General features: G+C 39.1%; 1 protein-coding gene across 9 annotated transcripts in view; it reads left to right on the top strand.

Moving 5' to 3' along the window:
• LOC146364366 (paired box protein Pax-7-like) overlaps window positions 1–16347 on the top strand; it is a 97812-nt gene that overhangs the window by 23799 nt on the left and 57666 nt on the right. The window lies entirely within an intron of this gene.

The raw sequence follows: 16347 nt of genomic DNA, 5'->3' as shown, positions 1-16347 counted from the left end.
ACTGAATCAAAGAATATCAACAACAGAAACATAAACACTCGGTCACCAGACTCAGGACCAAGACACTTATAGGTATGACAATATATTTAATATTTAGCATATCACACGACCTTCCTCTCAGTGCTGTGTGATAAGTTTGCAAATAAATATTAACACAAGCCTAAACAAGGCCCTTGCTAATTTCCCTGTTGTTTTCCACGTTCTATGGGATGGAGAAAATATGATTCTGATTCCAAAAATGAATGTCAAGCAAGTGTAGCAAGTGTAGCTGAGAAAACTCAGCTGAAAATTTTAAACTGATGTACACTTCTACCTTATTTAAATCACCAACATCCACCAACACACATTCAGTAAACAAACTGACAGATGATTTTCTATCCAAAATCTCAGACATGATAGATAAGATTGCACCATTTAAGGTTAAAACTGTCTCTAGTAAAAAGAAGTCTCAGTGGAGAAGTGATCCACTGGTATGTAATGAAAAAAGAGAGTGCCGGCGCGCTGAGAGAAAATGGCGGTAAAACTTGACCCCAGGTTATATCCTGGGGCCAGATATATAAAGGCCAGATATATAAAGAGAGGCTGAATAAGTATCAACTAGCCATGAAGGATGCAATCATTTTTCTCTGAGATTATTCACAGAAACAACAATAATGCTAGGACATTATTTGCTACAGTGGAGAGATTAACTACTCCTCCGGTGGCAGTAGTCCCCGAATTAAGCTCCATCAGGTCCTGCAATGAATTTGCCAGCTTCTTTACTGAAAAGATCTTGAAAATCAGAAGGTCAATCAGTACATTAGTTTCAACCCCAATACCGACGTTAAGCCCAATTAACACCTATGCAGAGAAAATGACTCACTTTCAAACAATAAATCAATCAAGCCTTGATAAAATTATTGAGAAACTAAGCTCTGCCACCTGCTGCTTGGATATATTACCAACAGGTTTTCTTAAAAAGGTCCTCCCAGCCATCAGGGAGGATCTGATCCAAATAGTTAACGCATCCCTCCTATCAGGTGTCTTTCCCAAAGCCTTAAAAACAGCAGTTATCAAACCAATATTAAAGAAGAAGAACCTAGACAGCACATTAATGCAAAACTATAGACCAGTCTCTAATCTTCCATTTATTGGTAAAATTATTGAAAAAGCTGTTTTCCAGCAGTTAAACAGCTTTCTCACAATGAACAACCGCTTTGATATTTATCAGTCTGGTTTGGTTTTCGTAGGCACCACAGCACCGAGACAGCCCTTGTCAAAGTGTTTAACGACATCCGTATAAATACTGACCGTAGTAAATCCACAGTATTGGTACTACTGGACCTTAGTGTGGCGTTTGACACCGTTGATCATGATATATTACTGGAACGCGTAGAGAGCTGGGCCGGACTCTCTGGTACAGCACTCAACTGGTTCAAGTCTTACCTTAAGAACAGGAATTAGCCAACTTTCATCACAAAATATAGAAATCACATGTGGGGTCCCCCAGGGCTCCATCCTAGGGCCCCTCTTACTTAGCATTTGCATGCTCCCTTTAAGCTAGATTATAACCACCAATAATATCAACTACCACAATTATGCAGACGATACTCAACTTTATATCTCAATGTCACCAGGTGATGTTTAACCTATCCAAACTCTTAATAAATGCATTGAGCAAATTAACAACTGGATGTCTCATAATTTCCTTCAACTGAACAATAACAAAACTGAAGTACTTATCTTTGGAGCCAAAAAAGATCAACTAAATATCAGTAATCAGCTTAAACTCCAACTAGAAACTACTGACCAGGCCAGAAATGTAGGTGTAATAATGGACTCAGACCTGAACCTCCAGGGCAACATAAAAGTAATAACAAAGTCAGCCTTCTATCACCTGATGAACATTTCTAGGATTAAAGGACTGATGACACAAGGAGACCTAGAAAAACTCATCCATGCATTTATCTCTTTCCGCCTTGATTACTATAACAGTATCTTCACAGGTTTACCTAAAAAATCAATTAGACAACTGCAGCTGATCCCGAACGCTGCTGCTCGTGTTCTCACTAGAACCAAGAAAATAGAGCACATTACTCCAGTTCTAAAGTCATTACACTGGCTCCCTGTAGCTCAGAGAATAGACTTTAAAGTGCTCTTATTAGTTTATAAATCCTTGAATGGGTTAGCACCAGAGTACATTAGAGATCTGCTATCATGGTACAAACCATCCAGATCAGTCGGGTCCTCCAGCTCTAGTTTACTGACTGTCGCTAGAACCAGAACTAAACATGGAGAAGCAGCTTTTAGTTTCTATGCTCCTCACATCTGGAACACACTATGCAAAGAATGCAAAGCTACAGAGACACTGAACTCTTTTAAGTCTAAAATTAAAACTTACTTATTTAGACTTATGAGTAACTGATCCTATTATGGCTCTCTACTTGTTTGTTTTTAATTTTTCATATAAATTATTGTCTTGATTATTGTCTTATCATAAATGCTTTCTTGTAAATGTTTTCTTGTATTTTTACCTTTAAAGTGATTTATGTTCTATTTTATGTTTTATTTTAATCATGTAAAGCAAACCTTGAATTGCCTTGTGCTGAAAGTGTGCTATGCAAATAAAATTGCCTTGCCTTGCCTAGTCATATATTCTGCAATGCTGAAAATCAGACATTTTCAGCACATTGGTCCACAATTCAATCGGACCACTCCTAACTAAAGGTCAAAATAGCGCCCATACAGTGCTCAATAAGCTTTAGTAAGATATTAAAGGGGCCCGGTAAATAAGATTGAGTCCTTGAATTGGTAGTATAGCATGTGTGTAAATGGTAAATGGAATATGTAGTGCTTTTTAGACACACGCACACTCTAATGAATACAAGGACACTTTGTCTGGAGCAGTTGGGGATCAAATCACCAACGTTTCAATTAGTAGATGAATCACTCTAAATTCTGACACTGTCCAGCCAGGTTGAGGTGAATCCCACTGTTGCATTTGTTCTTTTTTTTTTTTTTTTACCATAATACTCATGCTGTAGTTTGGTTTGACAAATTTCCTCCTGTTTGTAGATTTTTTTTTTAAGAAACTACAGTTTGATTGCTCTGTATCATAGGCCTTAACAGTAAGCTTAATGGTTAAATCCTTAGGGAAGCCTGACAGGTTTAGCTTTTGAGATGGGTGCATTTGCACCCATCTGGAGGTGAAGTTCAAATCATTATTTTGTTATTTTATTAAATGAAAGAAGCTTAGTATTATTGCTGCTTCTGGATAAAAGAAAAACTGGAACAGTTTCTATTAGTAATCCAAGCAGTCCTGGTGTCAAACTATGAAGACCATTTTTTACTGTGAGCTATAAACATTTGACATCAAACTGATTTATGACTGTATAATTCAGAGTGCATTTGACATATGACCCACATTTGCAAAATGGTGGCACGAGCAAAGATGGTACAAAGGAAAACCTCACCTGTTCCTCCATCTCCTACAAGCACATCAGAGCTTTTTAACCAAAATCTGTAAAGATGGTCAGCAAGCACAAATCACTTCATTTTCTTTGCACCACTCTGATTGTTAATCTACTTTCTTCCAAAATAAGATTATACCGTTACTCTTTAAAACTTTCTGCTTTCTTTAAGCCTGCAGCTGTCCAGAAGGCTTTACTGTGTCGAGAATATCTTAAGAGTTCCTCTTATTATTATATTTGCTCCCAGCTCTAATCTCTATCAGTATGTATATTGACAGTCTGCAATTTTTGTTTATGGCTATTTTTTTTATCTACTAAATAAAGACATGCATGCCAGTGCCTGGGGAGGAAAGAAGATAAAGACTTTGCATTAATAGCAGTTTGCTAAGACATAATGCTCTGATAAAGCCAGCGTCTTTGTGTGGGCTGGATTGAGTTCAGTGCCAGTTCTGTGTAGCGTTTGTGCAAACCATGAGGCTTCTGTAACAGCTCCCATAGCTTTCGGGGAGACTATATTTTGTGGATGCAGTCAAATATTTTTCCATAGTTAAACGACAAAAGTTGGGATTTTTTTCATTCATTTTTCAAAGAAAGTGTGCAGAGTTTTTAAATCCTTTGGCAAATATTTTACTCACTGCTTTAACACGGCCTGTGCTGCACACACTCCACTCATGCTGCTTACTATACACTTTTGCTGCATTTGTTGTGACTAAATACTATTGTGAGGGAGCTGTATTGGAACAAAGGCAGGAACAATACTAAACTGTGTGAATGGGAGAGTGTGCAGAGGCGCAACAGCATTGCAGCGCTTCTCTGCTTCAGCTCGATTTTGCCCATTTGGGTTTGTATTTGAGGCCATTGTTGACAAAGCTGCTCCTGATGCCAACTGGCAGATTATATTGTACTTTCTGTTGTGTTCTTTGAATAATTTTTCAAACTTTGGCTTTGGTCTCAATTAGCTTAGTGTTTAAACCAGCAATTCAAGGACTTGTATTGTTGGTAAAGGCATACATAAATGAAAAGAGCCATCCCAGCAAAAATGAAATGAACCTCTAGCTGATTTTACAGTAAACTTACACATTCAGGATGGAAGCAGCTAAGACTTCCTTGTAGGAATATTCTTAGTAGAGTTTGCAACATTTAATGAGGATTGTTCTTTAATTGCTGGTTTATTTTGGCTGGTAAACATTTATTTAACATGCATTTATACTAATGACTGAGCATTGTCTAACCTAGCAAAATGAACTATGCTGAAACATTTAGATTCTTATATTTCAGTCTTTCACATAAACAATATTAGTTAAAAATATGAACATGAATATTTTGTTCTGTGCCATAGCGCTGCACCATTTGACCTGCTTCATCCTCGATTATGCAGGCTGCACTTTGCTCGCTGCACAGCTTTAGTAAATTATTTTGGAAGTGTTTACTGAAATCTTGCAGAGTGTGACAGGGTCTTTTATTGCCTTTATGTCCAATGTCCCCCCGATGAGGTGCTTCTTCTATACCTCTCACCCTCAAAAGGCCTCGGGAGGCTCCAGGGCAACTGTTATTTAAGAGAAGTCTACTTTGTGCTAAGACAGGATGGCTAACCACAGCCAGCACCTCTCCATTTCACTTTATTCCCATTTGTTCATACACCTCCTAAATCTGTTTAGCTGCATAGGATAAGAACAAGTCAGCAAGTAGAACTTTGTACCCTCTTTTTTTAATTAGTCCATTAGAGCTGGTATATGGAATAAATGGTAGAAACTATACAGATGAAGGAAATCCTTTCTATGCTAAGCTGCTACAGTATCCATTAGATCACATGACTAAAACTTAAAAGTGTGCCATTAAATTAAGATTTGCTAATGGTATAGTTTCACTGTGGTATTGACAGAGTTAGGTTTTCCTGCTTTAAAATATATCTTAGTAATATTATGGCAGACTCCATAATTATGTGGATCTATCTGTATTGTCGGTATTGTATTTTCTTTTGTGTGCGTGTGTGATTTACATATCAGAAGGTCTGTCAAAGTGTCCTTCAGCAAGATACTAAACCCTAAGTTGCCCCCAATGTGAGAATCAGTGTGGCTGTGTCTTAGCAAAGTGCTGTATGGATCATGTCATTTTGGGGTGGCTGTAGCTCTGGAGGTAGAGCAGGCCAATGGGAAGGTCCCTGGCTGTTGCAGTCTGCATGCCAAATATCCTTGGGCAAAATAACCTAGCAAGTTGCTCTCCAATGCCTGCATTGGAGTATGCTCGATAGAGAACACTTAAGCATAGAAAAGGGCTTGTTTGAATGGGTGAAATGGGAGAGTAGAAAAGCACTATATTATTATCAGTCCATTTACCATAATTACTCTGTGACTACGGTTTGTAAAGACATGCTAAGTGCTAGATGATTTCAGGCATTTCTTTCTTTGCAGATGATTGTTGTTCTCAGGTGTGCCCATAGCCTAAGCAGGCTGTAAATAAATTGAGACAGTGAACAAAAGAGAGATGCTAACAGACCATTTATTTCTCACACATGCAAACACAACAGCAGAGGACCAAACAGCAACATTAATTTTCCATTCTGAGAAAAAAAAACGTTGTTTTCAATAATAAAATTCATTAACTGTTGAGCCAACAGTCTGTTTAACTGGTCAGAGACTATTGAGCTGAACTGAAAGCAGATCCTGGGTGTAATTACACTGGAACTAATATGATTTTCACAATGACCCATAATTAGTTTCATGTAGCTCTCCAGAGCAGTTAGTCTTTGTCCCCATGTCTTGGTCAAAATGGGGAACAATATCATGACTATTGTCCATCAGACTGACTGTTTTCACACTGCATTCTTCCAGCAAATGTCTTGCATTATATCTGGCATATCAAAATATTAATGTCTTAGAAGGCCTTTTCTGTGAACCCCAAACAGCTGTTTATACCTCTGCAAACATATGACAGTTAGCTTTCACGTCTACATTTAGTAAGCCTAATGATTGGAATAGTTTGCTTCATATAGTTAAAGATTATTACAAATATATTCAATGATACAGTAAAAATAATACGCAAACATAAAATTTGTGATTTGTTTATAAAAAACATTTTATAAACATATGACAATTTTATGTTATGAAAATGTAAAATAATATATTTACCAAAATTTCTTTATTAAAAAAAAGACAAGTTGTATATTTTAAAGGCTACTTTAAATTAGTCATAGGCAAAAAAATAAAACAAAAACAAAACGACAAATCCTCTTCTTTTTTCTTTGTGTTTTCTTTCCTTGTGTTAAACATACCCCTCAATAATAGGAAATGAAATTCTCAAGAAAGGACATACTGTAATAAAAAAAAATGTTCATGGGCTTATTGCATGGGCCTATTATTGTTAGAAGAAAATATACAAAATGTTTTCCCACCTAAAAGTATATTTAAATATGTACATTTTTCATAACGTATTATATAATGGATTTATCTTATTACGGGTATCCCGTTAGGAAAATTGCATGAAGCTCTAGCAGACTTTTTTCATCATAACCTAACTGAAACATCTGGATCAAGGTGATTCAGTTTTAGAACGATCCTTTAAATATAGCTATATGGCCCCATTCACCCATTCACACACACACACACACACACACACACACACGCACACACATCCATACAGCACTTTCTTTGTGACTTTCCCAAGGGAGATGCACTGCATGTTGTTGTGTGCAATGAAAGATAAAACATAAAAGCTTGGATGTGTTTCAGTGCTGGTTGTATTCACTCTGTAACAAAAACGTGGCTCTTCTTGTGTTTGTTATAGCTGCACATGTGTAACCCTGTGTGTGAATGTGTGAGGGTGCATGTGTCTGGGGAGCTAAATCACACTCCCATTCTACAGATAAGTCATAGCATGCCAATCGGGAGATCTGGCGTGGACAAAGATGAAGTCCAGGTTTAGCCCCTCTATCGGCTCTAGGCGTCTGTCTCATTACCATAATCTCTGCTTTCCATTATCAGCTGAAAAGAGGAGCTGACCCTCCTGATCCACCGGCCTGTCAAACTTTAGTCTCATCCATGCTGGGGATTCTTATTGTGCTGCTTTCCAAAGCAAACATGGAGCTGCTGCTAGCATGTGATACCAAACCTCCAATGGTGTTCAAGATGCCATTTGCAACACTGCAGATCACACTGTGCTATGCAGTCTTTTTATTTACATGTCAAATTCAATGAAATTCTCAGTGAGTTACAGCCTTATATAAATTAATCTAAATTAATTCTCATGTGCTGTAGTTTATGTGCAATCTGTACTCTGGAGACAAATTCAAGTTGAATTATAGATACAGTTCCTCATCTTTTTGATTGTAATTTTCATGCAGTTTATGGAGCTTGTTTGTCACTAAAAGACTTTGTGTTACTGACTAAATTGCCTGTAGTGGTGGGAATGGTACATGAAAGTAGACTGGCATTTATATAGCACAAAATTTTATAGACATGTATAATCAGAACTTACCTAATCGTTAGAGCAAAAAGTTGCCATATTCAGGAAGTTCCACTCCATCTACCAAATATATACATGAAACACATTTATTTTAAAATACACAATTTAGCCACAAGTGGATAGAGACAAAGAGATTGTTTTGGTATACTGATAAATACTAATAAACATTTGCTAATTACCAAATTGTGGTACTATAAAAAGTACTTCTAAAAGTTTTAATTACATTTCCATATCTGGCACACTCTACACCATGTTCTTCTTCAGTGAAACGGCGTGATGTCAGAAATCAAAGCAACAGAATGATCTCACAACCTGGACAGACACAAACAGTCTGCAAGTATTGCTACTATTGTGTGGTGCACTTCAAAAATACTGCTCATCATCTTTGCTGTTACAAAAATCATCAGCCTTAAAGTAACTGTTTTGGTAGTAAGGTGAATAAAAAAAAGTAGGTATACAAGAAAAAATGCAAGCTTCTAGCCAGTTTTCTCAGCGAGGATGCTTCTTTTCTTTCACATTCCTCCTTTGCTGCCACCTCTGCCCTTCTCTTGCCCTAAATCCAGCAGCATGTGGAGGGAAAACAAATAGTCTATCCTGTCACAGCAGCACCCCGAGGACTCTGAGGTGCCTTTTGGAAAGTGATCCCAGTGGCCTCAAGTGTTGTCACGCTGAGTTAGTGCCAAATTGCTTTGCAGCAATCCTTCCTACCCCACTCCTTCACAAACCTACCAGCTACAAATAAAACACATACGGTATATTGAGACTTACTTTAGAAATGTGGAGAAGTATAAATATAATTTTTTCATTATTATTTTTTACCTTGGTCTTTAGGAAAACAAACCTTAGAAGAGACTAAATGTTGAAAGAATTGATTTAATTAATGCAGCAGCATGTCCTGTGGCCACATGCAATCCATTGACAATTCTCTAGTGGGAGTGTTTGGCAGAGGGTTGGGGGGTGGGAGTTAGGGGGAACAAAAACATATTCTCCCTGAGACTCTTCCAGTGGCCTGTACTGTGAACCTCACACTAATCCCGTAATTCCTTGTTTAATTAAACTTCATAGTCGACCCTGTAGTTGTCCAAGTCAGTTTAACAGGCCTTTTCTTTTTTCTTTTACCACCAAGACCAACTTCTGAATGCGTTGAGCTAAGTTAGTTGAATTCAGTTCGTACAAAAAAATCAATAACCAGGAAATATCCACAGCCAGAGCTCACAGTCAGTGTTGAGTACTGAATTACAATAGAATATCTGATAAGTATTTAAGACTAAATCGTCAGTGTTGTGACAGAACTCTTTGTCATCAGGATATTTTTGGTCTTTAAAGGCCTCGCACATTTGACTCTCATGGAACAGAGTGAGCCATCTACACAGGCTTCATTACTGCTTGTCCTTTGTGTTACTTCATGCTTGTGGATGTATCTTAGGTCCATCTTCTTGAGTCTTACTGCCCAACCACTCTGAACACTGACAGACTGAAAATCCTTGCACCCTAGTGCTAAGCACACTAACGTAGCTGTTATTCTGCTAATGTGCTGTTCATGCCTTAACTTCTGTGCAAACTCACTGTCACAGTCACAGATCGAGGGTCAACTGTTCTGACAATTCTCACACATTTCTATCGTTCATCATACATCACATCTGAATTTAGAATTTTATAGTATAAGGTTTAATCCACAAATCCAGCCAACTTTTCCACGTTTGTGTAGTTTATCCTTATAACCAGATTGCACCATGTCTTCAACATCTTCTTACTTATCACCAGACTGTGTTTATGTTTTAAAGAGAAATAATTCCGTTGTTACTGAAACCGATTCTACACATGGCATTTTGTAGAGGGTGTAGCAGCTGTTGCACTTTATCTTGAAAGAACAACTGTAATGTCTGTGAACAACTGTAATCTTGAGATATTTTACTTTTTTCTCAATATTGACTTTATATTTAAAAGGAGCGATTTAAAAAAAAAATGTGGCACTTGTACCCAGAGATGGGCAGTAACGCGTTATTTGTAAGGCGTTACTGTAATCCGATTACTTTTTTCAAGTAACGAGTAAAGTAAGGGATTACTATTGCAAAAACGGTAATTAGATTACCGTTACTTTCACGTAGGAACGCTGCGTTACTGCGTTACTAAAACCGTGATTTTTTTTGCGACAATGTCTCATGACAGTGACGTAAGTGTCACGGTTTGTGGAGACAGACCGTGCGGAGATGTGTGTGGTGGACCCAGGTGCGAACACAAGTGAGGATACGGGAGTGAACTTAAACAAAAGCGAGCCTTTTATTGTGGCTGATGATCACGAAGGAAACAAACAAGTATGAGGGCAGCACAAGAGCAGTAACTAAACAGAAACCTAAACTGGGAACAAACTATGGTAAGGCTATGGCTGGGGATACAAAAGACTGGGCATGGAAACACGGAGGGTGGGAACACAGACGACGCGACACAGACTGTATGAAACACAGAGACTAAATACACATGAGGGATGATCAGGGGAAGTGGCCACACATGGGAGCACAGCTGACACACATGAACCTAACGACAGGACAGGAGAAGTGAAACTGAATACACTGACAATGAATACAGACTTTCAAAGTAAAACAGGAAACATGGAGATTAGACATGACATGAACTAAACATAACCACGCAGACATGATGCATGAACCAGGGAGACTTAGTACAGGGGGAGATGACATAAACAACTAAGGAACAAAACTAAACTGCAATCTAGAAATTAACTAGGTGAACTAAGCTAGGCACAAATGAATACAAAAGATACATAAAACTCAAACACTGGGTCGCTTGACCCAGGACCATGACAGTAAGCAAGTGCGACTTTCGTGAAAACAGCTGTGTGCAGGTCAACAATGGATAATATATCGAGTGCGGGAGAGAGTATAAGCATGCAGCGTTTAAAGTGTGGAAGTACTGACCTTACTTTAAGTTTGATTCCATAAAAAGTGACAAAAACATTAGCGTCCGTTGTGCGTGGGAAGAAAACTTCTTTTTACAGCGAAAAAAACCCCTAAACTTCCAAGCAAACACCGAGTGCGCTATGACGTAATGGGAAATTCACAGAGAAACTCGCGGATTCTTCCACTGACCGCTGCGGCACACCTGCACCAGGGTAAACCTCCGCCTACAACACTCCTGCTTTACAGGTGAAAATAGAGCAAAAGGACCGCTAGTCTTTGACTTTATTTATTTTCTGCTGTGTTTTACTTGCATCTATTTGAAAGAGTGAGTGTAAACACACACAAAAAAATATTTTATGTGCTGGAATGTGCAGAAAATAGGTTTAAATATTAAACAAATTTCTTCCAGTCAGAGAATGTTGCATATAATTAAATTTTTGCTTGATGCATAAAGTTAAAAGATTAAAACTAATAAAACAAGTTTTAAAAAGGGACTTTTCCATTTGATTACATTTTGTATGATGGATTAAGTAGAAAAAGTAGAATTGATCTATCGCTTTATCACCTATTCAGGTTGTAAATCGTGTTTTTAAAAAGTAACTAAGTAACTAAGTAATTAATTACTTTTGAAAATAAGTAATCAGTAAAGTAACAGGATTACTTTTTTTGGGAAGTAATCAGTAATTAGTTACCGATTACTTTTTTCAAGTAACTTGACCAACACTGCTTGTACCTATGCACCCTTTTCATATAATGAAGAACCCACAGTCATCAATATTCATTAAACATCTATCTATCTATCTATCTATCTATCTATCTATCTATCTATCTATCTATCTATGCTGAATAGTCGTTCCCAATAAAACTAATAGTCTTCATTTCATTGCTTGAGTCATTACATACAACATTGTTGAATTAGTTATCAAATTCTGTCAAGCAAATTTTATACCTTTTGTTTTAATTTTTCCTGGAAATGTCTCCTAAATTGAACAATTTCTCTCAGGTGAATTTCAGCTTTCACTGACAAGGAGGTGTGTGAAGTATTAGTTGTAAGCAATGACAAGCCACTTGTTCACAGTCACTCATGGATCAATCTCATGAACCCTCAATTGGCAAGCATATATGAACCGAGCAGGACATAGTGTGTACCATTTCTACAATTCTGTGACACAGAAATGAAAGGTCAGCATCATGGAATAGGGGTGAATAGGGCAGGGGGGACAAAACAGGGGAAGAGGGAGAAGACACCAAATACATAGGCAGATTCCTAATGAAATTAGGGCAACATGTTGACCATGTTGACAATCACGGCCTCACAATGGATGAGGCTGGTCGGAGGGTGTTGGAAGAACCACTGTGAATTCAATCATTCAAGCATTTCATAGGGAGAACAGGTATGTATAGTACTGGACAGTAATCCAACATCTCATAATATCTCATGTTTAGTATACATTACTGTAAATGGCTGTGCAAAAAGTGTATAGTGCTGTCTTCAGCATTTTCAGGTAGTGTCGCTGAGTTCTGACCTTTTTTTGCATTGGAAAACACTGAGAGAATACTGTACACTGTCATGATGAAAACATGACAAAGCCTCTTGACTATCTTGTTAATAAAGATGGTGTCACGACTTCTCATTTTGATGACACTGGCAGTTTCATTGACATGAGTACTTGCTTTTGAGGACTGGATTATCGATTTTGAGCAAGTGACCTGCTTTTACAGATTATCCACTAGGTTTTGCAGTTTGCATCAATTGTTTTGAGAAATACACTAACTGCTGTGCAAAGATTGATAGTGATGTGAGAAAAACTGTAAATACTACATGCTTACGGTAAGCATGTAGTATAGCAAGGCATAGCATACATTTTCATTGCTATGCAGATTATATCCTGCTCTATCTATCCATGAAGCCAGACGAATCATACATAACCATTTAGTTAAACTACTGGAATATCTTAAAGACATAAAGACATGAAGATCACCAGTTTCTTGTTTCTAAATTCATATAAAACTGAGGATGTGAATTTCCCAACTGTGGCACTAATAAAGGCTATCTTATCATTTTACATCAGATTGTATCGTATCTCGCCTTGTCTCATCTCATCTTGTCTTACTCTGCCCTAAATAAATATCTTAGAAATATGGTGTTCAACCAAATAATCTGGATAACATTACCTTGGTGTCCAGTAATACTGTGAGGAATCAATGATTTTTGACCAGGTATGCCCTTCAATGTGTATATTAAACAGGTATGTAGAACTGCATTACATTTCTGCAACTTCTCAACACTTAGAAACATCCTGTCTCAGAGTGATGATGAAAAACTAGTTCATGCATTTATTACTTCTAGGGTGGACTACTGTCATTCATTATTATCAGGTTGCCCTAAAGACTTCCTGACTCCCAGTAGATGTCTTTGACTAGACTGCAGGCTTACTTGTGGTTCCTAGAATGTTTAAAAGTAGAATGGGAAGCAAAGCCTTCAGCTTTCAGGCCAATCTTCTGTGGAACTAGTTCCCAGTTTGGAGTCAGGAGACAGATACCCTCTCTACTTTCAAGATTAGGTTTAAAGCTTTCCTTTGATAAAGCATATGGTTATAGCTGGATCAGGTGACCCTGAATCCTCCCTTAGTTGTGCTGCAATTTTTAATAACTGTGTGTTTATATACCAATCTGCATTTAATCATTAGTTATTATAATTCTTGGACTCTCTTCCATACCGAGTCTTTTGTCACTATGGCTGGCCCTGCCTGAGTCTGGATCTGCTGGAGGTTCCTTTCTTCCAACCTTTAGTGGGTGGACCGAGGTGGACACAGTTTTTAATATCCTCAGGGAAGAGGTTGTCATAGAACGAGTCGTCGTCAAACACCACTTCATAGAACTTAGCCGTGGTTAGCACCACATTTGCTCTGGTAATAATGGCCATTCTTGTATTTACAGATCAGTTTCTGACCCACTGCCAGCTCCTGCATGGCAGCTTTGCTGCGCTGAGGTATGGCTGGTGCTCTGTGTCTGTGGCTAACAGGACTTTGTCTCTTTGCAAGCATCTGCACAGACAGCATGCTAACACAAAGCTAGCCAAGAACCCAGAATGATGTTAAAGCTGAGTGTATGCTGACTTCAGCCTAGCAGCCAGAGCCTGATCTTGAGCAGGTAACAAAGGCAGTGATAAGCAGTCAAGCCTTTTATCACCTTTTACCTATTCATGTTCCTAAAGCAGAATCACTGCAGTGATTGCTTTGAAGTCTCTTTGGGCTGTTTTTCCAACTTTGCTTTGCTTTGTTAGTTTTATGTTCAAACATAAACAATAAAACAAAGACTGTATGTGTGTTCTCAATATGAGAGGAATTTGTGCTGTTGTGAATGGTAAATGGACTGATTCTTATATAGTGCTTTTCTAATCTCCTGGAGTACTCAAAGCGCTGTATACAACATGCCGCATTCACCCATACACACCCACTCACACAAGCACTCTATGCTTTGTCAGTACTTTCTAACTAATATATACTCATATGCATTCATACTCCGATGGATGCATTGGAGAGCAAGTGGGGGTTAGTATCTTGCCCATGGATATTTGGTATGCAGACTGGGGGAGCCAGGAATCGTTCCACCTGCTCTACCTCCTGAGCTACATTACCTACAGGGTGGGCCATTTATATGGATACACCGTAATAAAATGGGAATGGTTGGTGATATTAAAGTCCTGTTTGTGGCACATGAGTATATGTGAGGGGGCAAACTCCTCAAGATGGGTGGTGACCATGGTGGCCATTTAGAAGTCGGCCATCTTGGATACAACTTTTGTTTTTTCAATAGGAAGAGGGCCATGTGACACATCAAACTTATTGGTAATGTCACAAGAAAAACAATGGTGTGCTTGGTTTCATCCATCCATTCATTCGCTTCCGCTTATCCTTTTCAGGGTCGCGGGGGGCGCTGGAGCCTATCCCAGCTGTCATAGGGCGAGAGGCGGGGTACACCCTGGACAGGTCGCCAGTCTGTCGCAGGGCCAACACACAGGGACAGACAACCATTCGCACTCGCATTCACTCACACATTCACACCTAGTGGCAATTTGGATTATCCAATTAACCTATCCCCACAAGTTGCATGTCTTTGGACGGTGGGAGGAAGCCGGAGTACCCGGAGGGAACCCACGCAAACACGGGGAGAACATGCAAACTCCACACAGAAAGACCCCGGCCTGACGGTGGAATTGAACTCAGGACCTTCTTGCTGTGCGGCAACAGTGCTAACCACCGTGCCACCGTGCTGCTTGGTTTCAACGTAACTTTATTCTTTCATGAGTTATTTACAAGTAACTTTGTTCACAGCCATTGACATGTCGAAGAGGTTAACACGTGAGGAGTGGATCGAAATTGTGTTGATATCTGGTAAACGCAGTAATCGGGTCATTGCAGCAGATTTCAATGCAAGACACCCTATGAGACCACCCATCTCCCATGCTACAGTTAGCAAACTGCTTGCTAAGTTTCGTGAAACTGGTTCAGTGTCAGATTTGCCAAAATGTGGATGCAAGAAAACTGTCACTAATGAAGAAACATCAGTGGCTGTCCTAGTTTCATTCAGCAAGAGCCCACAGCGTAGCACTTGCCGCATATCACTGGAGAGTGGCATTAGTCGAACATCCCTTTGGTGGATATTAGCTACTCACAAATGGCACCCTTACAAACTCCAGCTACTGCAGCATCTCAACGAGGATGACCCAGATCGGCGCACAGAATTTGCAGAATGGGCAAAACAAAAATTGGAACAGGACCCTCAGTTCACGCAGAAGATTTTGTTCAGTGATGAGGCAAACTTTTATGTGAATGGTGAAGTTAACAAACAAAACCACCGCTATTGGTCTGACACTAACCCACATTGGATGGATCCCTCCAAGACTGTTGGACCAACAAAAGTGAATGGTTTGGTGTAGTATATGGGGTACAACGATAGTGGGTCCATTCTTCATCAATGGAAACCTCAAGGCCACTGGATATTTGAAATTGCTACATGATGATGTGTTTCCCTCTTTATGCACTGAAGCTGGCACGTTCCCTGAGTTTTTCCAGCAAGATGGTGCACCACCACATTACGGGTGCCAGGGCCGAGCATTCCTAGGTGAACAGTTTCCTGGAAAGTGGATTGGTCTTCGTGGGCCAGTTGAATGGCCCCCAAGGTCTCCCGATCTGACCCCCTTAGACTTTTATCTTTGGGGTCATCTGAAGGCAATTGTCTATGGTGTGAAGATACGAGATGTGCAGCACCTGAAACTACGGATACTGGATGCCTGTGCTGGCATTTCTCCTGCGGTGTTGCTATCAGTGTGTGAAGAGTGGGAGAAGAGGGTTGCACTGACAATCCAACACAATGGGCAGCACATTGAACACATTTTATAAGTGGTCAGAAACTTGTAAATAACTCATGAAAGAATAAAGTTATGTTGAAACCAAGCACACCATTGTTTTTCTTGTGACATTACCAATAAGTTTGATGTGTCAGATGGCCCTCTTCCT

The sequence above is a fragment of the Perissodus microlepis genome, chromosome 20 (assembly GCF_051167445.1).
Source record: "Perissodus microlepis isolate ML-2025 ecotype Zambia chromosome 20, ASM5116744v1, whole genome shotgun sequence".
Taxonomy (NCBI): domain Eukaryota; kingdom Metazoa; phylum Chordata; class Actinopteri; order Cichliformes; family Cichlidae; genus Perissodus; species Perissodus microlepis.
This window is presented reverse-complemented; position numbering and strand designations above follow the sequence as displayed.